General features: G+C 38.6%; 1 long non-coding RNA gene across 1 annotated transcript in view; it reads right to left on the bottom strand.

The window, feature by feature from the left end:
* The window catches only part of LOC137456274 (uncharacterized), a 57,312-nt gene extending 33,327 nt beyond the window's left edge, over positions 1–23,985 (bottom strand). Inside the window, exons 1-16 of the long non-coding RNA XR_010991006.1 lie at positions 23,897–23,985; positions 23,667–23,798; positions 21,846–21,922; positions 16,890–16,973; positions 16,549–16,631; positions 15,204–15,321; positions 14,311–14,430; positions 14,075–14,222; positions 12,450–12,700; positions 8,445–8,515; positions 7,657–7,764; positions 7,307–7,544; positions 6,310–6,448; positions 3,866–4,042; positions 2,937–3,038; positions 926–1,056 (exon numbers count right to left, since the gene is read on the bottom strand). This is a non-coding gene — a long non-coding RNA (uncharacterized lncRNA). The remainder of the gene's footprint in view (positions 1–925; positions 1,057–2,936; positions 3,039–3,865; positions 4,043–6,309; positions 6,449–7,306; positions 7,545–7,656; positions 7,765–8,444; positions 8,516–12,449; positions 12,701–14,074; positions 14,223–14,310; positions 14,431–15,203; positions 15,322–16,548; positions 16,632–16,889; positions 16,974–21,845; positions 21,923–23,666; positions 23,799–23,896) is intronic.
* Positions 23,986–27,216: the final 3,231 nt, after the last annotated feature.

The raw sequence follows: 27,216 nt of genomic DNA, 5'->3' as shown, positions 1-27,216 counted from the left end.
TTAAGGATAAAAGCTTATCTCCTATCCTCAGATGTAATTACAACATACCCCTGATCTCTACTAAGTCTATAAACAGAATACTTGTTTTAATTCTTGACCCTTGGGATCAGAACCAGAATCAGAGATTAAATGAAGTCAAAAACTTACCAGTAGCCCACTACAACACAAACTCAAACACAGAGAGTGCCCACAATTACAATTTTGCATTCAGACTTCACTTTGTATGTTTTTCAAACATTAATCCTTCCATTTACTTTAAGAGATTAATGCAACAAAGGGGTGACTAATTGTAAGAGGGCACAATAAGGTTCAGGTTAGTGCTCTTTTGTATTAGAGAAAAATAATATGTTTGAGATGGAGAAATTAAATTTTATGGAAGAGGTCAGTAAGAGAATCAAATGAATCCTTCTCATTCATGCAGAATCATGCATTAACCACTTGAGAATTGGAAGGAAGAAGATTTAAAAGCTTTCTTTCCTCCTGTACAGATAATTTCCTTTAATAACCAAGATGTTATTTTGCCTTCAGAATATCAACTTTCCAAATTAGTTGAGTTCTGAAGGTCCTTCAAAGCACAACATCTATGATTAAACACTTTCTAGAGTTCATCCTACTAGTAAAAGTGGAAATTCCATTATTTTAGCAAGAGCAGGCATGTCAAATTTATCAAGGCATGATAGGACTGAATAAAGATACGAGATGTGTGTTTGTAAGTTATATTCACAGGGCACAGAAGTTATTATAAACCTCATTATTATGTGGTACAGTAATCAAATGAAAATATAGTTATTGTGACTCTTATTAAAGTCTAAATTGTGAAGAATTATCTTCAAAACTTTTAAAAGAGAGCAATCCAGAAGCAGCAAAAGCATACAAGCATGACATCTTTGGCTTGGTTTACTCATGAGAAAAGTTTGAGACTTACCGTCTTCCGAAGCTCTGGGGGGCTGTGGGAATAAAAGCCACGTGCAGCATTACAGCCTCTCCATCCAGGTTGCAGCAAAAAAGATAGCAGCCTCAGGAGCTCCTCCACCAAAATACAAACTCCAGCCAAACCTTGGAAGAAGCACATACAGAAGCATCACAGATCACCCGAGTAAGATTCCTTGAGCAAGGGGTTAATGTTGCAGAAAGGATTACTTTTTTTTATGGTTCTTTTATGGTGCCAAATCATATCCAGAAGGCAGACCAAAAGCTTAATGGCTGGCAGTTCAAACGGCTAAGTGACTAATTTGTTGCTAATTTATGCACTTTAAGCACCACCACTTTTCCAGCTGTACTGATGTACAGCTGAGGATTATAAAAGTAAGTTACCAGGCTGCCTCTGCTTCTAAGCGTTCTTGCTCCCCACAGCTGTGGCCAATTTGTTGCAAGTTACCTTTAGTGTGCTGGAAACAGACACCTGCTGCTGAGACATGGAACCAGTTACAGAGAGCAGTGAAACAGAACTGATGCATGTGGGAAATAAAAGTGGAGCTCTTGGTAGCATTGTCTCATCATGACCTACCCAAGCTCCTGGAGAGATGAAATGGCAAAAATAAATGTAAAACCATGACCAGGCAGATAAAACTTCTTGGTGAGGTGTGACACAGCCATTTCCAAGACCACAGCAATTGCATTAGGGTGTGATCTGAAGACATCTACCTCACATTTTTATTCAACTACATGTAATTCCCAATCTTGGCTTGTTCAAGGAATTTACTTCTCTATTTTGAGAAAGTGTATTTCTGTTCTAGTTTCAATATTAAAAAGTTCCTGCAAAGCAGAAATCCCATGCTTTAATCAGCTACAGAGGGCAAGTATGGCCAATATGAAGCATAAAAATAGAATTAAACTATTCTACAGGAGTGGCAAGGTGTCTGAATCACCCACCCACCTCTTGATTTTGAGCACAATTAAATTCACTGATAGGAAAGCAGCTGAATAACATCATGCTTCAAATCACTAGCTGAATAACATTGTCATACTCAGGCTAATATTGTGACAGCTCTTGCCTAGAATATGATACTTAAAATCTGAAAGCTTTGATCATGAAACCATTTTTTTCCAGAGCTTTCAAACAAATAAAATAATAATATAATAAGAGAATGAGTAAAGGTCTAAAAGTTAATATTTCAGAACAAGTGAAAAGATTTCTCAGTTAATTTAAACATTTTGTCTCTATGTGTCTTTGACATTTGGAGCCAGAGGAAGGTGTGTTATGAAGTAATTGCATTTGCTGCCTTCCAGATATCTTTTATTGGTTCTCAAGTGGATCTGAATTCAAGAAATAGCTCTGAATGTTTGTGTGCATGGGGAAAATATTTCTTTTGACATTTTGTTCTCTGGTAGCAGTACTGTGCTTATGTGTGTATAAATAAACTCTTTGAAAAGCAAACTCCACACACATATTAACAAAAAAGAGGACAACAAGACATCACTTCTAATTTTCTGTTTATAAGAGGGAAAACATGCCAGCACAGGATCTTTTACCTATTTTAGAAGATGTCTTTATTTTCACCAATGGGAATTCTGTACCTGAATTACTGCTGTGCAAATATTAAGCTAATCACACCAAAAAAACCCACACTAAAAAAGCACAAGCTTTTTGAGACACAATCCAACAAGCATTATGATCAATTGGATTAAGTCCCTTATAACTATTATAGAGATGGATTTATGAATGGGAAACAGTTTTTTCCAAGCCTGGATCCTCTATTAGAGTTTTCAAAGGTGCAGTGTACAACATGGCTTTAGTTGCCTGACTTTAAACTCAGTTGGTCAGAATGTTCAGTTACAACAGAACAGTTAAAACAACTACACCAAATAGGGGACAACTGGACTGCTTGAAAGTGTCCAGTGCCACCTCACACAGCTGCTGGCCAGGAAGGTGAGCATGTTCATTCTAAATTTCTCAGATACCCACAAATGTAGATGTTCTAAGACAGTTACCCTACCTTTTCCCTTTCCTTTCCTTTCCTGTTGATTTTATGTGCCGAAGTACCATTTCAGACGTAATAGACATCTTCCCTTTCTCGGTAAGGCAAACCCAAAATATGCTACAGAAAATGAAAATAAAGAAGAAAAATTAATTGTTGTTTTGTTAAGTTTCAAAAGAAGAGACAGCCAGAGTAGGTACAGAGATGGGAGCACAAAAAAGTTACCAAGTCTAATAATCAGTAATTGAATTCTGTTCATGGAAATGACACATAGATAAAACAAATGTGACCAATAACCCAACACATTTTGCTAACAAATTTGATTTGCATTGTATTTAGTACTCTAGATTAAAATTGTTCTCTCCATTAAGCCTCCCTACTTTTTCATCTTGTTTAACCTGTAGAGTCTTGGCTCGACTTAGGATCCACCCATCTTGCTGTCTATCTCTCCCCATCTTTCTGTCTGTCACTCCACATCCTGATGTCTGCCTGAGGAACTAATTAGAGGCGTGTCTGCAATGCCTGGGCTAGTCTGCGTGACAGACTTTGAACTTCCATGATGGAGATAGACTGCCAGAAGAAGGGCTACCATTATTTTGATATAGGGTACAGCCCACAAGGAAGCAGAGGAAATGTCACCAGATAGCTGGCTAAAGCCTTTCTTCCATGCAACTAAAAATTTCTTTTTTTTTTTTCCTGTCACAAAAAAACACAGCAGCATTGCATCCCCATCCCTGAAAGTGGAAAACAAATCCTGCAGCAGCAGCAGGGGAACTCAGCTGTCTTCTGCACATCCATCAGTGAGTTGGCCCCAAGGAGACAAATATGCAGCAGTGAAGACCCCTCTTGACTAGCACATTCCACTTTGCTTGGAAAAGACTTCTGCAGAGCCACACCTGCACTTCTCACTGAGAAAGCTGCTTTGTGTGTGATGCCTCTACTCTTACCTAAGCATTACTGGCTGTGCTGAAAGTAGGGACTTTGACTGTGAGGCAGCAGGAGAGTGGCTGCTCTTTCTGCAGACAGTGGCAAAAGGCCGGAAGCTCTCCAAGCAGCAGATCTGGAATCGCTAGCCCTCTCCAGTACCTCCTCACCACTCCTTCTCAGCACAACTCCAAGTCCTCCTATGAGCAAAGAAAATATGGTTGAACAGATGAAAAAAAAAAGAAAAAGTACTGAAAGCTATCAAACAGAAAGGTGTCACTGGAAGTTCTTGAGGTGCAGGTTAGTGAAGGATGAGAAGAGTGCACTGGGCAAATATGCCTTCAGTTCCTGTCCTCTACCCATGCTCTGGATGAGGGGGACCCAACACAGCTACTCATGTGTCCTCATCCAACTCCTGGACTCAGGTTCACTGAACTGCATTCCCTAGCTGGGAGTGTGGGACAACAAAAGCCCAAATTCTGCCAAGAGCAGTGGCAGACATTCAAAATGAAATGCCAGCAATAAAGTAGCACAGGATGAGCTTGTACTAGGTCAGAAAGAAACCAAGCCAAACAGCTCCCCAGTACGCACTACTGGTGTTGTCATTAATTTGCTGTTAAAAATTAGCTCCAATGACTTCCAACTTGTCCCCATATGGACAAAAGTAGAGGCCACATTCCATACAGCAACCTGCAGAGTTGTCATTCTAGGCATGATTTAAAAAGAAATAAATCTGTTGGTAGCCTTCCATCCTAGTGCAAATGCATAACACCTAGCATTGTAAGTATGAATATTGCTATATTATACTGTAAAACAGCAGATATGGATGGAATACCCTGGCACCTTCTATGCTGAAGTCAGTTTCATTATGTTTGCAAAAGGCAAATACAGATACATCAGTGTACTTTATTATAATGTCATATTCCTGACACTATAGTAAAAGTTGATTTGGTGTTTCCATTAGAAATCTCATTTTCAGAGGCTTATGACTCATCCATCTAAGTTTTTTTTCAGGATGAGATTTACCATACAGACCTCAGTCTAGTTATAATTCTTCCCCTAAAAATAATTGGTCAGTCTAGGCTATCCACACATTTTATATCCCAAGAGCTCAAATGGATTGTTTTCTTCCTGCTATTTAATTTTTTAATATTAACAAGCATTTGTATCCTTCTTTACAAACATAAAGCCATTTAAGAAATTGAAGTTAAAATGTCCTTGCTTCCACACACATCATTCTTTTTTCCCCCCCACAATGTGTTTTAACCAGAAGGTTGAGAGCCAACTTGGGAAGAAATGTAAAAATTCTTTACAAATTAAACAGGTACCTACTACAGATTCACCAGAGATTGTCATAGCATTGACTGAGAATCTATACAGGAAGAATTATTTCACTGTGAGGGTGACAGAACACTGGAACAGGCTGCCCAGGGGGGTTGTGGAGGTTTCCCTCTCTGGAGACATTCAAGACCCACCTGGATGATAACCCCTGTTCATTATAGCATATTCAGAAGGCATAAATGCATACACTATACTTAATTCACAGATTGCATTGGGTTGGAAGGGACTCTCAAAGGTCATCTTGTCCAAGCCCCCTGCAGTAAGCAGGGACCCCTCCAATTGGATCAGGCTCCTCAAGGCCACAGCAAGCCCGATCTTGAATGTCCCCAGGGACGAGGCCTCAATCACATCCCTGGGCAACCTGTTCCAGTATTTTACCGTTCTCACTATATGAACTTTCTCCTTATGTCTAATCTAAATCTACCCTGCTCCAGTTTAAAACCCTTTTAACTAGATAGAAAAAAAGTTGTCTAGGATGGAAGAAACAATGGGGAAAATGGTACCCCTCCAACATTTCATCTATTCTGTGTGCAGCTGGAGAATAAGTGGCTCTCCTGAACATAACACATCTCTTCAGGAAACAAGGTATTTAAGCATGCTACCCATGCCTTCTTATCACAAGGGCATTACCAGTTTCACTTACTTGATTTAACATCAGACAGCAAGTAAATGAGGTAAGATAAAAATAGAAAAAGCTCTTCAATTTTAGTACAGCTACTCTGTCACGGATTGCCCTATAATCCAATAGTGAAGGTTATAACATCTTTAACTAATTAACATAAAATATAAACAACACAGTGCAAAGCCATTTGCTCTCTTGATAAGACATTAGGTTGGAATTTGTCTGGTAATTAATTAGCAAAATACCTGAAGTACAAAGGAAGAAACAAAAAACACTACCACAACTTCAAAAGGACTGATTCAAGCCAGCAATACCCATATCAACATGCCTTAAAGAACAGTAAGCAAGTTAAGGTTTATCATCTTCAGTGTGCTTTGTCATAAGTGTCTACCCTGTGCCAGCAGAAGCATGAAGAAATGTAACACAGCCTAATGACTGTTGTAATAATGTCCCATTTTTGTTGCTGCTGTATGCTCTGCTCTAGATGGAAAAATCAAACCTTACCCCAGTCAGGAGGGGATGTGCTCATGTGACATCAGGCTGAGGTGGGCTGCTTGTGAATGTGCACTGCGGTGCCACACTGCTGAGTTTCCACAGAGGATTTACACGTTTCTAAAGCGAGAGTGAAGTGGAATGTCTTCTCCTGCACCATGTTCAAATAAAAAGGAAAAGAAAATCAGTAATATATCTGCTTAACTCCTGCTGGCATCCAGCTAGCTCCAACGCTGAGGCTGTTAGAAATGTGTCAAATCGAGGAAATAAAAGGGAAATGATGAAAGTGTTCTCCAAAGCACTTTTTTGGATGTCATTCCTTTTCAGATGGTGCAATTGACCACAGTAATAAAATGGCATTTCCAAATAATATACTCTAGTGCAGAGTTTTATTGAATAACCCCTTGTCAGATTTGCAGGTAGAAAAGTGACAAAATAGTGCATGTTTAGCAGCAGCAGGATGACTTAAACCATTGATAACAGCGTGCAAGGCTAGCTGCAGAGAGTGTGAGGGAACATTTTATATTCTTTCTTTCACTTATTAATCTTGGGGATTTATCAAAGGCTTAAAAATCTTAACCTAGAAAAATAATAGGAAAGCAGTGGCTGGTGCTTTCCTAGTCAGAGATTAATGAAAGTCTGTGCTTGGACTTTTTAACCCTTGTCTGCCCTGAGAAACTGAGAAAAACTCAGCCTTACACACCACATAACACACACACACACCCCCCCCAAATTAATTATGATCCTAGTACAAGGCTGTGACAAAATGAACCTTATTGTTTTGACTGGGAATAACTTAATGAGGCGGGAGTTATAAAGATATGGTTAGCTTTCTTTTTCCCGAAAGCCCCACCCCAGAAGTATGCACAAAACTAGTTACATTTTATTCACAGGTTCTGTTTGGTCAGGAATTCCACAAGGATGCTTGTGGGCAAATTTGGTTCAATTTAGAGAATTCAGAAAATGGAAAAGGCTAAGCCAAAAAATGGCTTTACCCCACTCATCAAACCTTAGCACTGCCAGCGTGTTTCCAGCCAGCAGCCGCAGGTTAAGGCAGGCATGGGCACTCCAGCGTGAGGTGGGGAGCAGAAGCCCAGGGTACGGAGGTCCAGGGAGAAGACAGGTCCGAGTGCTGCAGGCAAAGCTCTCCAGTTTCGCCACAAACCTAGTGAATCCCAAAAGGAGTCCACTTTCTGGTCACTCTCTTGAAGATCTTCACTAGACAATGTGTCCGCTGCCAATATATACTGAGCATAAAGAGCCAGTCAATCCCAGTTCTAGATCCCAGTGCAGGCTTTCCTACAAGTGAATACCCTGCAGGACTGTAGCTCCCAGCAGGTGGCAAGGACACCATCTTACCTTTCCCAGTTCACATCCACAGCAGAAGGGGAAAGGAATTTCACACCTTGGGCTTCCTTCATTCAAATCTCCACTGACAGAAGGGCGGGAAGGAGGTTTTGGAGCACCCTACAACACCATGAAGCTATGAGGCCATTTCTACTGACCATAGAGGTCTTAATAATTTAGATATATGTAAAGATTATCAGAATTTGAGTTAGAAAGAAAGAAACGAGTGGCCAGCTGGTTTTCTTGTCAAAACACACTCATGACAAATGCTTTTGTTTCCTCTGTATTTGAAATTAAAATAGTACCAAGTTACTGTCAGTTAACTGAGAGGGATTTTACTTATTTATGTGTTTTGTTATAAGAGAATGGAGATTTACTGTTTTGCTCCTTGTCAGTTTTCATATGTGAAAAAAACCAAAACAAAACAGATCTACATCATCCAGCATGTAAAGAGAAACTGAACTTGATGTCTTCATAAATACAGTACTGTTCTTGTCTACTTCTTTATGTTATGTATTTTTCTCAAGCAAAAAGAGCTTTGTTTTTTGTAACAAAATGGAAGAATACAACTTTCCTATCACACTTAGCATGTTAGCAGTTGACAGTGAAATGTTAGCTACTGAAATAAGAATGGGAAAATTCACATTTGATGAGGACTCCAGAGCCATCTTAGTGCTGTGTCCTTAAACACACTTCCATCGGGCACAAGGGAAGCTTACAACCCTCACTTTCCATGTAATGAATTTGTGTAGAGGTACATTATGCATCCTTTTGGGAAATAAAAACAGAGAGAAAAATACCTTTTTTTTCCCCTTCCTCCTGCTGTAGCAGAGTGTGGAGCCTTTCATTTTTCCTCTAAGACATGGATGGACTACAATTTACAAAGCACAAAAATTCCTATTAACACCTTTTCACCAGGTATCTCTCTCTTCCCAGTGCCTGCATCAACAGATGATGTTATTTAGGGTATTTGTGTTATATTTCATTACAAAGCAATTTCTTTTAAGCTGAAATCACTGTTATATCATGAAGTTAAAATAAGGCTTCCAAACAAGCAAAAACCATAATAAAATCCATAACAAAAACTGAGGCTTTTGTCTACATTCCTGTTTGTAACATATGCTTAAAAATCTGTAGGCCACTTCATAGAGAGGATTCAGGAAGAAGATCCTTCCACAGACTGTGATTTTTAACTTCAGCTACTCAATAGTATACCAACTGAAACAAGTAAGTCAGTGCACAAGTACAAGGATAAAACTCCACAGCTTACCTTTCAATAGCTATTGTAAGAACAACAATTAATTAGTTATCAAAAGGAGTAAGAACTTCCTCAGGTCTTCATTATCTTCCAGTAGCAGCACTCAATTTAAAAAGTGAAAATACAAAAAGTCTCAAAACTGCTACAAAAATGAGTATGACAGTAAAGATTTGACTGCAATGAAATCAAGCCCAACACAGAGAAATGATCTCATTCTAAAATCCATTTAAATGGTCCAAGTGAAGCAGCCAATGGATCACAGAAATAATAAAACCTTACATCATATGGCAGAATACCAAACAAAGTACCAATAAAAAGAACATTCAATTTAAAAGACTGAACACCTAACAGCATTTAGTGATCAAATAAACCCACATTTAAAATCACATTGCTTCTCTGAACTCAGAAACCAAAGCATGCTCTGTAAAATAACAGCAGGCTCAGATACACTGAAAGGCAAATAACACTATTTCTTTTTTCAGTAATGAACATATTCAACACATCCAATGAACTCAAAGCAATCACAGCTTCCTCCTTGGGGTGGAAAGCACTACTGTCCCTGGTCTTCTAAGATACATTCAACCCTAAAAATCCCACTCCCATGGAAAATAAAACCTTAAAGTCCAGAATGAATTTCAAAATTCATTCTGCAACAGCAGAATTTAGAAAAGCAAGGCATCCAAAATTGCCTTGAGAGCATCTCTTCTCATATCTCCTCTCATTAAGACTGCTGCTATTTCATTTAGGCTTTGTGCAATGGTATCACATTGCTATTGCATTCTTAGCTCACTTCAGCTGTCAAAGACAGTAAGGTGGGCTTTGGTTTTCTTCTCCCAGTTCACCATATTGAGAAATCTAATTGTTTTTCAGGTTATTTCCAAGCCTGTGCTCATTTACCTCTAGAAGTCTCATGTCTACTTATGTCATGTCCTCATTTATTCTAAATTATTTTAGGTCAATTAAAAGGCTTTTAGTCTTTTCAGATCCTTGCTTGAGATCAGACTAAATCTCACCTTGTCTTAGTCCTAGACAAGTTGTCTTGCCTTTAATGCCATGTCTTTTTAGATTACAATAAAGTATCATACAGCAATTTGTCAATGTGGGATATAAATTATCATGCTCAACCTCAAAACTCATTCTGTGGCCTCTTTGTTTCCTGAGTTTAGTAGAGCATTCCATTGTATGATGCTGTAGTAATGACAGTAATGTTTGGTTTCCTTTAGACAAACATCTAGGAGTTATTCTATACCTGAATTACTTCATTCTGCAAACACATGGAAGGAAAAGGCAGTAAACAGATTTTATATATATATACACTGAAATAAATGATCTGGTACTTCTCCCTCAGCACTACCATCTACATTTATGCTGCAAGCCATTTTTTGTCAGCATTGATCTGCCCTGGATAGGACTTGTGAAGTTACATCAGTATTGCAGACTCCACTTGTCAAGTGATGATCTTGCTAAGTTGCCTCCTTACAATTTACCCTATCATACATCCCATCTCTCAGATGTCAAAAGGCAGCCCCTGATAAATTTCTCCCACAGAGAAAATTTTCTGTTTTCAAAACCAGGTGATAGATTCAGACCCCCAGACTTCAAGCATTTTCCAACCTGCATGACAGAAAGGAAAGGGAAGAAGTAGGAGGGCTCCCAGTGACGGCTTTTTTTTTTGTGATGAATGAACAAGGAAGAGCAAGAACAACCTATTAATCTTTCTTAACCAGCTGCTTCTACATTGTGCATTCCCATTCTACTTTATCTGGACATTATGAGCTAGCATCTCCTCTCAACCTGATGAAACAACACATTTTCTGAGAAGGAAAACTGCACCACAGAGCTGAACTGATTAAGTTCTTCCATTAAAGAATATCAAAATATATGAAGCACATTAAAAACATTACTCTTACTGACTGTTTATAGCCATTAAGAAGGCTGTATCAACAGCACACAACCCCATTAATGTTGAGTTTTCCACATGAGGAACCTTCTAAGCTTATTCTGGTTTAGGAGATCGAGTGAAAATGTAGCCTATGGCTTCAGATTTGTGCAGTCCCTGGAGCTACATAAAATAAACAATATTAGAAGGAGTCCAATTTCCATCTAAGCAGGCCATGTGAAGCCACTGCTAAATACTGACTATTTTGGTCATTTACACACAGACTAAATTAAGCTGAAATTTCACTATTCTGACATCACAATTTATGTTTTGTAAATATGATTTTGTGGCTATTGTGTTCTCACAGCAATTCTGAAACCAGCTTCTGTACTGCACAGTACTTGATTCATTTAATTAGGGCACACTGGTTTAAATTTTAGCTCTTCTGTAATTCACAATTAATTTGTCTTTTATCATCTCCAATTCTTTCACACAGTGATTAAAGATTATATGGAAATACAAAAAATGATCAGTCATTCATTCTGGAAAAGAAAAAGACACAATAATGTTTCTTAGGCACTCTAAGCTTAAGCTTAGTAACTACATTTCTCTGCTGATTAAAATAAGAACTACTTTGCAGTAATTGACATTCTGTGAAATGAAAGTGTAGCTGAAGGAAAGACTTTTTTTTTCCTAGTTATTTTTTTGTACTTTCAGAGCCATCCCCTTTGCTTAAAGGCTGAAAATAATTAATTTCAGGTCTTTAATAATGATTAATATATTAAAGCAAATGATAAGATGAGATTAATCCCACTTATGCAATAATATATTACACATTAATGGATTTGCCATCCTCATTCATCTAATTGAAGACCGTGTTTTTTGAGAGTTACCAACCAAAGGTGCCTCAGAACAGACACATCAAAACTCTCAGTAAGGAAACAGAAAGAAACTTGCTCTTCGTGTTTCATCCAAACTGTTTGAGATCATGATGCATGTACCGTGGGTGACAACAGCAGCAAATTCTTCTGGCTGTCCAGACATGCCCAGTTATGTCCAGACTGAAAACTGTACTCTTCTTGCTGCCCTGACTGTTTCCAGGCAAATGCAACTCATCTCCTCAGATCATCTGACAGCACTAATAGTTTATCTATTTATTTTTACATGTTAAATAAGAAGTACTTTCCATTCGTTGGCTGCCTTTTTCTTGTTATGCTTTCCCCAGACTAAGAACCAAAGTAATTCCCCAGTTCTCTCAGTTTTACAGGAAATTCAAATAGAGACTTAGGGTCTGTGCTTCCTCTCTTTTATGCCTCAGAAAGCTCATTACCACTTTAATTCTTGTGATGTAGTCAAAGTAGACAAGAAAAAGATCGTAACAAGAGTCTATCTGCTGAGATAATAGGAATCACTTCTGTTCTTAAACAAGACCACTTCTCATTTCTTCTGCACTAAGTGAAGCCTATAAATCTTTTGTTGTTTTTTGGTTTGTTTGGTTTTTTTTGGCAAAACATTCTGCCTGCTTTTTCATACCTTTGTCTCTATTTCAGCCATCAAATGAATAGACCATAATTCAGGGCAGAAGTAGTGACGAAGAAGGCATCCACTAAAACCTCAGAGAAATGCATAGGACTACGGTTGGGCTAACACAGATGCCTTAAAACATACCTTAGTCTGTCCTTAGCCATTCTGAGCACAGACCACACCCTGCCATCAAGTTCAAGACTGCTTGTTATTTGATTTCATTGTCACACTGCCACCACATCACTTTGTGTAGTACCATTCTCATAATGTGACAGAAGCTCCACATTGCAGTTTTCTGACTTCGTTGACTTGGTATCCAGCACCAGTGTTTGCATCTGTTATTCCTGCTGCTGTTTCTTGGTAGCAAGCTTTGGCAGTGCTCCTTAGCCAATTGCCTATGGAACAAAAAGAACATCCTTTGGTAAGGTTACCAAGCCCATGCTGTATCTAAAATGAGATGCGTTTTGGAGAGATGTGCAAACCTGAGGAAAGCAGCTTTTAGTCTGTCTTTCTGCTTCTGGCAGTCTTGGTCCTCAGTCATCTTTCTGCCAGCCTGCTGCTTATGCTCACCCTCAGGGCAGTTGTCAGTCTCCCTGGCACTTTCTGCGTTTTTATGCCAAGAGTGAAACCTCATATCCCAAATATTAATGGTCAATCAATTAGCCACAGCTGGGAGCTGGCTCTTCTGTGTCTATCTTCCTGCCATGGGCTGAAGCACACCTCACAATGTACACAATGGGTTGAAATTAACTCCCTTATAAATATGCAAATTCCCCAGAACTGTAGTCTTAGCTAAAAGTTGTGTATTTTTATTATCAGTTCAATTCATATTTGAACAGTAACATAAACCTTAGGCATTTTTCCATTTGATTCAGTTAACTGCTAACAAATGATCAACTACTGTAACATTTTCTCTGATATTTTGATCTCTAAAAGTCTTAGATTTCTATTATCTTAAAACTGCAGGACCGAGCCAGGTATCTCCTTACCATTTGCTGAGTGAAGATTTGCAGTCTTGTCAGTATCTTTATCTTCCTTTCTTCCACCACTCATTAGAGCATACATGAAGACACTTTGTATATCTAATGTTTTTTAATGCTTTCAACACTAAGCAAATACTTAGTTCATGTAAAGCATCTGACCTTTAGAGATGAGACCATAAGAACTTGCTATAGCATGCTATTAAAACATTGTTACGAAGTATTCAGTAAACTGGAAATGAGTAAAGAAGCGATGTTTTGTATTTAAAAGGTGGTTTAGATTTATGCATGCACTTTCTCTTACTTTAAATCAGATTGTTTTCCAATTAATTTTTCAACTAAATGGTTTTTTTAGCCATAAGTGCTTTTAGTTACAGGAGTTATAGTCAGAACACCAGCTAGTACAGCTCTAGTAAATCTGCCTTTACATCCATCATTCACTCTGCATTAAATTCTCCCCTCTTTAGAAATCATCTCCATTTCAGCCTGCTAACTCATCACAAGCACACTCTGTGCCAATGTGCTTCAGAAGTGTATAAAGAGGTAGCTGGGACTAGAGGATTTCTTCTCCTCATTCATATCTCCATGTGACTGCAGAGCACAACTACTTGTAACTTCTTAGTACTATTTAGGGAGCAGAACATATTGAGGCAGGCACCTCTGTAGAGCTGGGAAGCATTTCTTCCTCCCTTGTCTCTGCTCACATTAACACACACATACACGAACACTGGTCAGTGGCACTGGTGAGACTGCAAAATGGGATTAATTATAGGTAACTTTTGCTCATACCTTTCCCAATTTCTTCCTTCAGGCTGAATTCATGAGTTCCCAGAAGAGCACCACACTGCAGAGCACAACTCCTGCGCTAAGCAGTATCCACAAGGAAGTTCTTCTCAAATTGACTTCAGATTTGCAGTTTGACATAGATAATCACTGACTTCAAATGCAAATGTCATTGATTATTTTCTTCTCCCATAGCAGTATACAAGCTGTATGCTAGCATGAAGAATTCACTGGACACTTACATTCTCTGCCCACATTTAGGCAGATTGGGTATTGGTTTAAGTTTAGAGTATGGCTTGCAATGTGGAGCAAACACTGCAGGTTTTCCAGGATGTGCAATGCGAAGTTTTTGGATGTAAAAGCTGCTCAAACAGAACAAAAAAAGATATACTCATTATAATCAAGAATCAATAGTACTTTTGTACTCCTGTCTTACAATTTCTTGCCTTAGATTCCACAGAAATATTAGATTTTAGACTAACACTAGACAGAATGTGATTATTTCCATGCTAACAGACAAAGAATTTCTAGTGGTGGCAGTTATCACAGAAACTTGGGAAACCTTAGCAATAGCTAATCCAAGCCATTTCCCAGAACAGCACAGCAATATGGCCAGCATCACTTACATGCATTAAAGATTTGTATTACAGAACTTCTAAGCTATTATTCCTATTGGGTGATGGTGTGCATGAAGGGATTACGATTTATTGCAAAATTCCAAGCAATAAACTCTAATAAATCACATACTGCAGAGATCTAGTTAATATGGAATTTTAGAGCATTTTAAAACATTTTATTGCTAGAATTCATGCTGTCATTCAGACAGCATAACTGTCACTTTTACTGTAATATTTTTGGGTTTGATATATTTTGAATTGTCACTTGGAGTCAGGTAACACTGACAAAATTTAACTCTTAAGACAGAAAGGCTTTACTAGTTAAAAAAAAGACTTGGATATCCATTCATCTGAGCACAGCAAACATATTGGGGGGAGGAAATATCAGTTTGACTTTCATGATGTCTTGAGTTAGACAAGTATTCATGTGGCTCTCTTGCCATGTATGAATTCAATGTGCAAAACAAAAGTTCTAAGAGGGACAGGATAATACATTTCTGCCAGAAGAAAAGGCTTACGTTCTTCTACAGAAGAGTTAGAGTTCAGTTTCTTCTCACTATCCACAGCTTCATTTCAGGAAGTCTGTAATGCTTTAAAGGCTGCCAGGCTGGAGCTAATCAATCTTAGCATTCCCTTCTGCAGGAAAAAAACAAACAGCAAATATCCATAGGATAAGTACAAGTTTATCATTAGGGTCTGACGGTTCCTCAGATTTTCCCAGGATACCAGAAATGTTTCTTTCCTCAAAAAAAAAAAGCAGCCACAAAATTCAAGGAGTGAAAAAACAACCCCCAAAACAAACCCTAACATGAAGCAGAATTTGGAAATTCAAATCTCTTCATCAGTCACCTTCGATTTTAAATTACTTTACCCTTAAAAATCCCCTACAATGCAGAAACATTCTCAAACAGCTGTGAAGTTTGACTGGTATAAAAAGAGAAACAGAATAGTTATGATTAGGCTTGACTGTGCCTTGAAAAAGTTCCCCAAATTTTGCAACAGGAACTCACTTGATACTAATCCTTGCAAACAAAACAACACAAATAAGAAGGCACCCTTTGTTTTAACTAAACAAGTGGCTTGTTTGTTAGCTTACCTAAACTTGTTTTGGCATCTCTGATATTAAAAGATTCCAGACACATGCAAATATAACCAATGCATAAATTTAATCCAATAAAGAAAACCATTGTCTGAGTCGTCTCATATAACTTGTGACACACTTCAATTGTCATATATGCTAAAATTGATTGAAATCCTGACTGTACTTGCCTTCAGAGAGATAAATAAATCCTAACTCTTTCAAAGCAGAAAAAACAAATGTTGCTTGTTTGGGTTTTTTTTCCCTAGTAAGTACAGGTTTCATATTAGCAGTGAATTGCTAATCAGTGTAATATGATATAATCTCATTTCTTACTCTGAAGCAGAAAAATATGCAATCTCCTGCAACTCCTTCTGAGGGCAAGTACAATTCATAATGAAAATTAATTTCATATTTCTATTTCCTATCTCCTACAAATAACAAATGCTTGTAACACAAGGACAGATGTTTTTAATATATTCTGTTATCAGATTAGAAACGCAAGCAAAATGGATGGAACAAAATCCGTCAGGATAAAGGACACAGTGCATAATGCTACACTCCTATTAGCATAACAAAAATGTGTAAATGATGTTGGTGCTGAGACAATTGGGAATAGTCCTTAAAGAGAATTCAGGCAGAAGATATTTGAGAATGTTCTAAAACCTAATCTTCACATACTGTTACTAAAACAAGAAAGCACTAGTAGTAAACACTTGCTCTGAGTCAAAACTCAGTGGAGAAAATCGTGAGATGGAAAGAAACTGTCCATAGAAACTGTATACCTTAAAACACATGAAGTAACTTCATTCTGTTTTCTAAGTATGGGGTTAGAGCTCTGAGATCCTTTCAGCAGTGCCATTTGCCACTATAAATGGGGAAATGAAGGACAAATTACCACGTTTTAAAATAACATAACAGACAGGAAGGAACAGATATTTTATTACACAAATAAGAAAATTGTGAAAGTTTGGCAAGTGCTTTGGTAGGGAAATATATCAAACCCTCATGACACAGCCATGAAGTTACACACCCTACATTTGCATATGACTCCAGGTTCATACACTATATTAAAATTCAATTCCTAGTGAAGTATCATCTTACTCTTGCAGTTTGATGAGATTACCTTTTTTCCCCCCCATCAGATTCCATTAGTATGTGGAAGATGCATGTGTTTCCAAGGTAAAACTGGACACAATCCAAGGTAAACCTGAAATTAATATAGAAGCTGGGTCAGATTCTGGTCTTGCAAATATATATATGTTTTAAATTTTCAAAGGCTTCTAAAGGGAAGCAGTTAGTTCATGTGATTTCTGCTAATTTCAAACAGGCACCTTCTTTTCATTACCAGGCTTTGTCAGAGAAGTCATCAGCACCTCACAGAAAGAGCCTCTCACACCCTAAAATAAACCTGTAAGAAATTAGAGCAGTCTAGGGAAGAATCTGTCCCTTGAGGCATTATCTAAATGAAGTACACATCATCAATTACTTATACAAGGTTCCTAATCTGAAGGCAGCTAAAGTCAGTACAGACTAAACTCACACTGACTCACGAGACAGCATTATGAATCAGTAAGTTTCAAATGCAAAAATGTCTTATGTTTCAGCTAGGTTACTCCTTCCAATCTGAATGGGTAGAGATCACACAGAGGGAAAACATTTATACCAAGGTTTTGTTTATGAAGCAATGCATCCCCCCCTTCAGCCCTTCTTTTGCTAAGTATATCAAGCTTCTATTAATCTATCTGTGTCCCATCTCAGGCATTTGTTTTGAACTACATACTGGTGACAAGAACTGACAGTTGTGTCCTGGACCTCTGATGTGACTGATCTGCACATCTTTAATGGTAAAATCCTCCTTATCACACAAACAATAGTAGTACCTCATTATCTTTCTGTAATATTTTTTTTTACAGCAAGACAGTAGACTCTTCTCCTTTTGGGAATATCTAGATGTTTCTCCTTAGTTACTACCAACCAAAAGATCCAAACATTCAGTAAAACTCCTTAGACTGGTGGTGCATACCATAATGGATTTAAACTTTCCTAAGCAAATGAGAAATGTATAGTCATATCATGACTTCTTTTACACCTGTCTGTCTCCCCATCATTCACTACTCTCAAAAAAACTGTTTAGTGTCCAAACTCAATTCAACAAAACACAACTGAGACTGAGGTCTCAGAGACAATCAGTTCCTGCAGCTTTTGTGAAAGAAGGAAGAAGTTCTATACAGAAAGAGTGATTGCACTATGGAATGGGTTGCCTGGGGAGGTGGTGGAGTCGCTGTCATTGAAGGTGTTCAGAAGGAGACTTGATGGGGTGCTTGGTGCCATGGGTTAGCTGTTTGGGTGGGTTGGATTGGTTGATGGGTTGGACACAATGATCTTGAAGGTCTCTTCCAACCTGGTTTGGTTTATTCTATTTTTATTCTAAGGGGACAGAGGTTCTGCACAAATTCCTTTGGAAGATCGTAGCATGAATTCCGCCTTTTGTGGATGCTGGAAATCTGAATTAATCTTAAAAGTTTTTTGGAGATCACTCACTAACTTAATCCTTCATCAGAAATGTACATCTCTCTAGTCTCATCTGTGTAATCTTATCTCCAGTTAGCAGGGATAGTGCTTTCAAAGCTCTTCCCTAAAGACTGAAGAGGACTTACTTGTTAGCAATGATGATAAGACTGACTGTTTCAACAGAAATACTGGTATCAGGTGTTTATTCTCCAATTTTTCTTTCACTTTTTAGACAAAGCTGAAATATAAGTGAGGATAATTTTCAGCTTACATTTGCAGTGCTTAGGCTGTAGTAGCAAAGTTTAAAAGTAAAGCTGATGTCTTGAAATAAATGTGGAGGAACCAGTGAGACCAGCTCCAGAGGGCCACTTCCTTTTACAAACACAGAACCCTTCACTGTCTTCGATTCAAGTGTTACAAATCCTGTTTTCAAGTACACACAGGCAATTCAAATGTTTTCATCACAAAATAATCAAAATCTGTGCAAAGCTGAATATATTATTTTTTTGTATTGGAAATGAAAGCATTTTGAGTAAGACAAAACTACCACACTGCTTGTGGTGGATGAGATACAAAGAACAAAAGGAACCGAGAGGAAAAAACACCGAGAGTGGTAAACCAATAAATAATAAATTGTATGGAAAATGTTTTTTAACTCCTAAAACCTGCACTTTGTTCCCATCTGAAGTGTAATTGCACAGAAGTAAGGATTCAAGCAAATAGTTAATGATTTAATTTAAAAACTCTCCACTATGAAATTAAGAAATATAAATTTAATTGCAATTTCTTGCATGATTAATAGGCTAGATTTCCATTCTTAATTCCATCATGCAGTCTGTTAAATATGGCCTTTTTGTTAAATTATTTTAATTTCCTGAGAGATCAAGCTGCTATTGCATGCAGATTGTGTTATCTAACACCTCGTATTATTATTTCTAATTTTCATATCTATTTGATTAACGGTTTACTTTGATCAATCTTACGCACTAGGAAGACACAAGCTGATCATTTTATGCCCTCAAGTAGAACTGCTTGGACTGAGGGAGTGTGATGATGTGATTCTGAGTACAGAAGTGTGCTGATGTGAAGTTAAGTGTATTACAAAACCTTAAGTACCACAGAAAGCGATCCTGCTTTTAATTTTAATAGTGAAATGAAAGCCATGGACAGATAATCAACCACAGGCACAGACATTTGCCAGGTGTATTGCAAAGTGAGAAAAGATTTTGAGGATTTAATGATTAGCTTTTGCTCCATGGATATTTATGTTTAAAGGTGTTATGGTTACAAGTCACATGCATTACCTTTCATAGGAAGTCTTTTCTTTAAGATTCATTCTTACACATACAGAAATTATTAGGTGGTGAAGCCATCAGTCTACATAAGTCTTGCTTCAGGGAAAAGGATTTTTTGCAGTTGAACAAGATGGGGAAATCAGCCATGAAAACAAGCAAATCTGTAAGACCATGGAGGTTTCTCTGAAGCCACTAAGGGTAAACACATTTACAAGACCGCACATGACACCAATAACAGCACAAGTGCAAACCCAATCCAAGGCAGAGAGCACACCATGCCAGGCAGTTAACTTCAAATTCATGAGACAGAGAAGTACTGACATGGATGTGGTTCAGAGGCATGAGGCTGGGAGTTCACACAGATCCTGTCTGCAACCACTTCTATAAAAAACACAGTGGCACAGGCCTATCAGCACTCAAATGGATTCTCTCTGGAAATTACTTAGAGGAAGAACTTGTAAACATGTAATAGCACCAGCTCAAGTATGCTAGCATAAAAGTATCTATAAGCATGATTTGGATACTAGTGGATACACACAGCTCTACTTAACCACCTCAATTTGCCATCATGGAGATTGCAAAGTGTTTCTACCAAACCCACACATGCGGTACTCCATCTTCTCAAAGAATTCTCAGTGTTCAGAAATGAAAATGCAGAGTGACAGGTGATCAGGAAATTTTATCTGAATTCCCCAGACAGATAGATGTGAGAACTGTACCTTTCACTCCAGAAGTCTTGGTACCTTGTAGAAGAGTTGGAAATTGTTATAGAACAAAATGCATGTGGCTGGGAAAAAGGCAGGAAAGCTGCACTTTCCTTGGAGCTCCACTGTTTACTTCCCCCTTCCTCCCCCTGTTTATTAATCCTAGTTCAGCTAATGCCCAACAATTATCTATGAAAGATTGCGTAAGTAATCTTCACAGATGTTCATTTTAATTCATCTAAATATACTACATGAGTGACTATTTGCCTTTTCTAGGTTTATTTTAAAGGATATACACTTTTATTCATATTTTAAATGCAGTTATGGGCGTATGACCTTTCCCATTTTACTGTAGCATATTTCAATTAAAATTAGTTTATCGTTTAGCAGAAACTTTTTTCAGCCCCATGAAAAATTTAGAAGGCCATCTGCTTACTTGAAGGACTTTAGCTGTTTATCTTTTTTCCTACAGTATCTTTCAATATCTCATGGTTAAACAACTACTCAAGTGATTTAAGACTCTGAAAAAGCATTTTCTAGCAAAATGTCAAATAATATGAATAAAGGCTGGCAACAAACACTGCTAATCCAGCTTTGCACACTTCAATATAGTGGATGTAGCCTAAACAATTCTCTTTTAATTTCACCTTTCATTTACTCAAGCCTTTTTACCATAAACTTACATAATTTCTAACTTTTATTACTGCCAGTCACATCTGAGCAGCTGCTCCAGATCATCTAGGTTGAGACACTTTCTAAATTTCTTACAGACATCATAGTAATAAGCTCAATGTTAAACCACATGAGCTTAAATTTCATATCATTAGCAATTTTCTAAATGCATACTGTGTACACACTCTTGAAAAACAGCTGAAAATTGCACTTCATAGGCAGAGAGATAAACAGTAGGTGCATTGAACTGTAAACTTCTAGAGTGGTTAACTGTGACGAGTATGACTAGCAAATTAATTTCTACCCTCTGCAAAATCTGATTTCAAATGAGAAGATACTTGATACTATATGTTTATACTGTGCATTCACTGAACTATAAAAGCCTCACAAAACAAGGTCCCCTTAAGGCACAAACAGGCAGTGTGGCATCATGACAGTCCCTCAATATTATTTCAGTATTTGATGCCAGTATGCTCAAGATAAAACAAGAAGTGGGACTGATACATATTTTCTGAGCTAAAAAAACACTACAAAGAAAGGTAAAGAGAGTCAGTGTTCTGTCAGACATTTGATAACCACATTTGACTCTGTGCTGTGAGCTCTCAACATAGATAAAAATAAATGTGCCAGCAAGATGCAGAACTGAGCTCTGATGTCTGGGGTCCCTTCAGCCAGGCTGAAACTAGACAGTCAGGTCTCACAAAGTATGCGCAAAAAATAACTCACTCCAATAATTCAATTTAATTGACTGATTGAACCAAGGGTTTTGTTATTTCTGGAACTAGCTGGTCATGTTTTCGAGAACTGAACAAAATGACAATCAAATCAGTTTCATTATTAGTTCCTCTGCAGAATAGCTTTCCTCAACCACAGGTTAGTGAAACCAGTCTCACTTACAGGCACTTCCACAATCCAGCCGCACCACTGTTTTCTGGTCGCCATTTTCCTGAGATCCTGGTCCAGGAGAAGCACGTCTGCAGAGTTTATAATGAAAAGAGAAAGGCATGCAACAGAAGACAAAAAATTAATCTACACATTGGCAGTGAAAAGTGAAGACACAAGCTACATTATATAGCTAACTGTCGTAGGGTTGGAAGCGTAAGGCCAAAAAGCCTCCTCCCTCCCCCCTGTAAAGTAAAGGGAAGGAAAAATTGAAGGGAAAGGAAAAAAAAACTCACAGCTGAATTAGCAAAGCAGTGGAGCTGTATATTTACAAAGCAATGTAGGATATGCAGGGAAATATATACAAATTTACAATATTTACAATATATACAAAGATATACAACAGAGTAGCACAGAAATGAGAGTTCCCCCTGTGCTGAGGGGGTTCCCCACCTCCGCTCTCCCCCTCTCTCCCCCTTTTCCCCAGAGCAGGTTAGAAAGAGAGAGAAAGAGAAAAAAGGTTAGAAGCAGTTGTGTTAATTGGAAAGCAGTTAATACAGGCCTTATCAGTTTCAAGGCCAAAGCCTTGGCTGAAAGCCCAGCACAGAGAGCTGCTGCTCGGCGGAGGAGTGGAAGAAGACTGATAGAGAAGTGCTGGAATGCCCAGGATACCCTCTTGCACTCCCAGTTCAGAAGGTGCTTCCTCCCACTCTACCAATGAAATTAGTTTAGATCCTTCTTTTCGTTTATCAACTTCCGTCCACCATATTCCCTTTCTTAAGGGGACAGCGTCAAACGATCACACTAACATATACACACATTTTGACTTTTATGTTTTGCTTGATGCAATTGTGAATTATAGTATTTTGCCGAGAGAATTAGAAGGCTATGAATACATGGAACTATATGTCCTTTAGAGTGGAATTTGCCAAATTATTGTTCACAATATGCAATAGAAATCCACCCCCTCCTTTTTTTTTTTTTTCTGTTGAAAGACAGGGGGAAAAGTTAAATAAAGGTATCCAGGGGTTCAGAAACATTTACTGTGTCAGACAATCCAATAGAAAAGGGCTCTACCGTATTATTACTGTTCTCTCCATTGGGGAGACCACGTATGCATCATATTTTTTCCTTGCTAGTATTCTTCATACAAAAGGCAGTAATATAGCTCTTGAAATTTGGATGGGTATTAAGATAAAGAATCTAATTCTCAATGTAACTCCAAGATTTCTTGAAGCTCAGATATGCACTGCATTGGGGGAATTATACATTTATTAGTTTCAGTTCACTCTCTTTTCTGCTCTGAAATTTTCTGCTTGGCTCTTTTCTGCAACTTGATCAAGCACAGCTGATTTTACTTTCTTTGGTTTTTTTTAGCTTTTTCTTTTCAAAATTTTAATAAAAAGGCTATTTTGGACTACAGCTCTTCATGACAATTAACAGTCTAAAGTGCATTCCAGGAAAAAATTACAAAGTCTGATATTAAAGTCTCAACAATGGAAAATCTTGAGGGCTTTTGACACCAGATTTGAGTGTGGTGGATAAGTGGTGCCAGAATCAGACAGCAGTCATACAAGTGAAACTCTGTAAAACTGCTCAACCCCCTGCCATCATGCACCTGAATACAGACTCCAGTGTGCAGTTTTACATGAAAGATCATGGGATATTCTCTTAGCATGCACCAAAATGGTTTGAGGCACACTGGTAAGTACCAGGAGCAGCACAGAACTGGAGCATACAGTAGCATATCTCCTGCACAATACTTTTCACATATGCCCTGAACAGTCCTGTGCACATCAGCTGCTGCAAGCAGGGATAGAACAGAATAGGCTATACCTGTGTAAAACATCACCCTTTCTTCCCTGAGAGTGGAAAACTGTCCCACAGGCCAAGCTGCTGTCAGATTTTCCAGGACAAGCAATGGTCAGATCTGGGGAATATAGAAGATTCCTTGCTGAACACCTGAAACTGATAAGCTATTGAGCTCAGTTTAAATGATTGGTTTTAATTATCACTCAACTAATGACCAAGTTCTAGGGAACATGAGCATTTTACAGAGGACTTACCCAGTTAAGTGAATAATACAGACAACATATCTGACAGAGACAGAAAAGACAAATGACATCCTGAATCTTCACATGTTCATTGCAAATGCAGGATCTGAAAGTAATAGAGCCAGGATTAATAAGAGAATGGGATCATTGGAAAACATATTTCCTCATAAGCTGTGTGTTCAAAGATCTCTCACATGCATACCAAATAATGAATTTGTGCTGAAGACAAGAATGTATACTCTTATTTAAAATTTCAGTCCAAATAATATAACTAATGACATGAAGTTTCTAGGTCCTTGGAGTCCCAAGGCAGTGTGCATGAACAAAAAGCATTCAGAAGATCCCAGGCACTGAAACATGCCAAAAGTCATGTTCCAACAGAGCGCCATGTTTGCATCCTCCATTGTACTGCCCTTAGAGTTTCAGAAATCTGACCAGACAGCCAGAGGCATAAAGTCTGGGTACACTTTAAGAGGACTAATCAATCGCAGTCCTGTACAGGAAAGGACCAATTTAAGAGCACAGTACAGAGAGAAAAAGCTCTCTTAGACCTTTGAGGTGAAAATGACCTTCCTGCCTTTATTTACCTCTCCTCATTGACTTCCTTTCCTGAGATTCCTGGAAACTTGCAGCATCTGATTTACTCTGCTGCTTAACAGATGGGCCCTGCTGGCAACTTGCATGGTCTGAGTGCCATTCTTGGCTGTTGTGCCAAAAAAACAGGCAATTCTCTTCTCACCTTGTGTAGCATTTTTGTCTCCCAGGTTTCTCTATCGCTGCTCTTACATAAATAAAATTCACCCAAACAACTACATAAGGAAAGAAGACTGTTATTTTCATTCTGTGGATTTGATCATTTGAAAGCTGTAAGGAGGAAAAAGTCTTGGCCCTTACCCCCAAATGAGAGAAATTAATTCAAATTTCCTGTGTTTTGAGTTGATGATTGAAACATTTTGTGATTATATTTAAAATGGGCAGGTGTGGGCTTTTTTCCTGGGGCTGTATTTGAGTAAGGATAAGTCATGCTTAGTTAGCCACTGCTACAGAGTGTACAGTGCATGCAAAGTCCTTGTTTTCTGCTTTCAGACAGGTGCAGATAGTTAATGCCTGGCTATGGGTTGTGTCTCTTAGGTTTACATAGATGCCAGACATTAGGCCTGTGCCTGCTTTTCCTAACTGATTTGCTCCACATTTCTTTCTTTGTATTGCTATTCTAAGGTACTTAACCATCTTCACCGCTTGTACTGTCACAGGGGGTGTCTAATGTAGACAATTCAACTTTAAGGCACTGCAACAATCAAGTTGGGGGAATTAATTAAGATGCTTCAGATTGTGCCCTAGATCTGCATAGTGGCTGGTGGGTTCAACTGCCTGTTCAGAACAGTTATTCAATAGGCAATAAAACACATTCTGAAGTCAAGTAACATATCCAGTACACTACAGCATGGAAGAAAGGACTTCAGTTCTTCAGGCTAGACTCCAATCTCAGATTTATAAATAGATGAAAGAAAATCTCATTCATCATTGTATTATATCCTGATAGGTTTATCACATCTTTTTAGAGATAACCTATTACCATGTCAATGTTTTAGTAGAATTTATACAGTTGGCAAAAATATGTATTTATTCCTAGATTTATAGGTTATTCTCCAACATTTTGCTTATCTCATTCCTTTATTTAGCTAATTGCCTGCTGAGCTTCTCTCATCTCCCCAGTTCAGGTTTCAGAGAGATAAGAGCAAATCAAACCCATCCACTTTACATGTCTTGAGGCCAAACATCTGCCTGAATGGGATGCAAAATATGTTAAAAGAGTGTGGCTTCTTGCTCATGCCTTGTTTTTTATCCCTTTTCAGATGCCCATGAAGCTTTTCATTTCAAGTTACTAAAATGAGTTTTCAAGGATGCATCTTACAGATGTTAAGCATCCTGCTTCATTCTAACTAAATTCTCATAAGACCACGTAAGTGCAAAAGCCACGCAAAGTACAAGACTGCTTTCCTAAATGAAAGGTCACATAAATGCACAAACCCTCTCAGTTTTGAAAACAAAAGACAATAATAAACAAAGTATCATGTGTCCACAGAAGGTTATTATAAAGAATTTTTAATATGTTTTTGTTTTCACTCAGCCCTCAGTTACAAATAACCTGCTATGGCACACACAAGAAGATTAACAGATGGATGGGTTACAGCTAGATCTTAATAATAACAGACATCATCTGTGTCACAGCCTTCAGGAAAAAACTGCTTGTTGCCATTGTCTTTGGGTCTTCTGTTACAACTAAAAGTTTCTTTAGCCTATCTGAAAAAACAAAACCATGAGTATTACCTGGTTTTCACCAAGAAATAAAATGGTAAGGCTTCGTATTCTGTCAGCTTGACCTTAATGTGTATTTTGTTTGGACAATACACATACACAGAGTCTGAAAGGAAGTAAGACGAACTCGCTTAAGTAAGTCACTACTCGCTCAAAAGAATAGTGAAGAGGTGATTGGGAACAGTCAGCATGGCTTTGCCAAGGGCAAATCCTGCCTGACCAACCTGGTGGCCTTCTATGAGCAGGTGACAAAATTAATAGATGAGGGGCGAGCAACTGATGTCGTTTACCTGGACCTGAGCAAAGCCTTCGACACTGTCCCGCACCACATCCTGGTCTCCAAACTGGTGACACATGGGTTTGATGGGTGGACCACTAGATGGATAAGGAACTGGCTTGATGGCCGCACCCAAAGAGTGGCTGTCAATGGCTCCATGTCCCAGTGGAGGCCAGTGACAAGTGGAGTCCCTCAGGGATCAGTCCTGGGACCTATCTTATTCAACATCTTTGTGGGGGACATGGACAGTGGCATTGAGTGCACCCTCAGCAAGTTTGCTGATGACACCAAGCTGTGTGGTGCAGCAGACACGCTGGAGGGAAGGGAGGCCATCCAGAGGGACCTTGACAGGCTGGAGAGGTGGGCACAGGCCAACCTCATGAAGTTCAATAAGAGCAAGTGCAGGGTCCTGCATCTGGGTCGAGGCAATCCCAGGCACAAATACAGGCTAGGCAGTGACTGGCTGGAGGATAGCCCTGAGGAGAGAGACTTGGGGGTGCTGGTGGACAAAAAGCTCAACATGAGCTCTCAGTGTGCACTTGCAGCCCGCAAAGCCAATCAGATCCTGGGCTGCATCAGGAGAAGTGTGGCTAGCAGGTCGAGGGAGGTGATCCTCCCCCTCTACTCAGCCCTGGTGAGACCCCACCTGGAGTACTGTGTCCAGTTCTGGAGCCCCTATTACAAGAGGGATGTGGAGGTGCTGGAACGTGTCCAGAGAAGGGCCACGAGGATGATC

This window comes from Melanerpes formicivorus, unplaced genomic scaffold (assembly GCF_026170545.1).
Source record: "Melanerpes formicivorus ecotype bairdi unplaced genomic scaffold, bMelFor1.0.p_v2 SCAF_120, whole genome shotgun sequence".
NCBI classification, from domain to species: domain Eukaryota; kingdom Metazoa; phylum Chordata; class Aves; order Piciformes; family Picidae; genus Melanerpes; species Melanerpes formicivorus.
The sequence above is the reverse complement of the archived record's forward strand: the minus strand, read 5'-3'. Positions and strand labels throughout refer to the sequence as shown.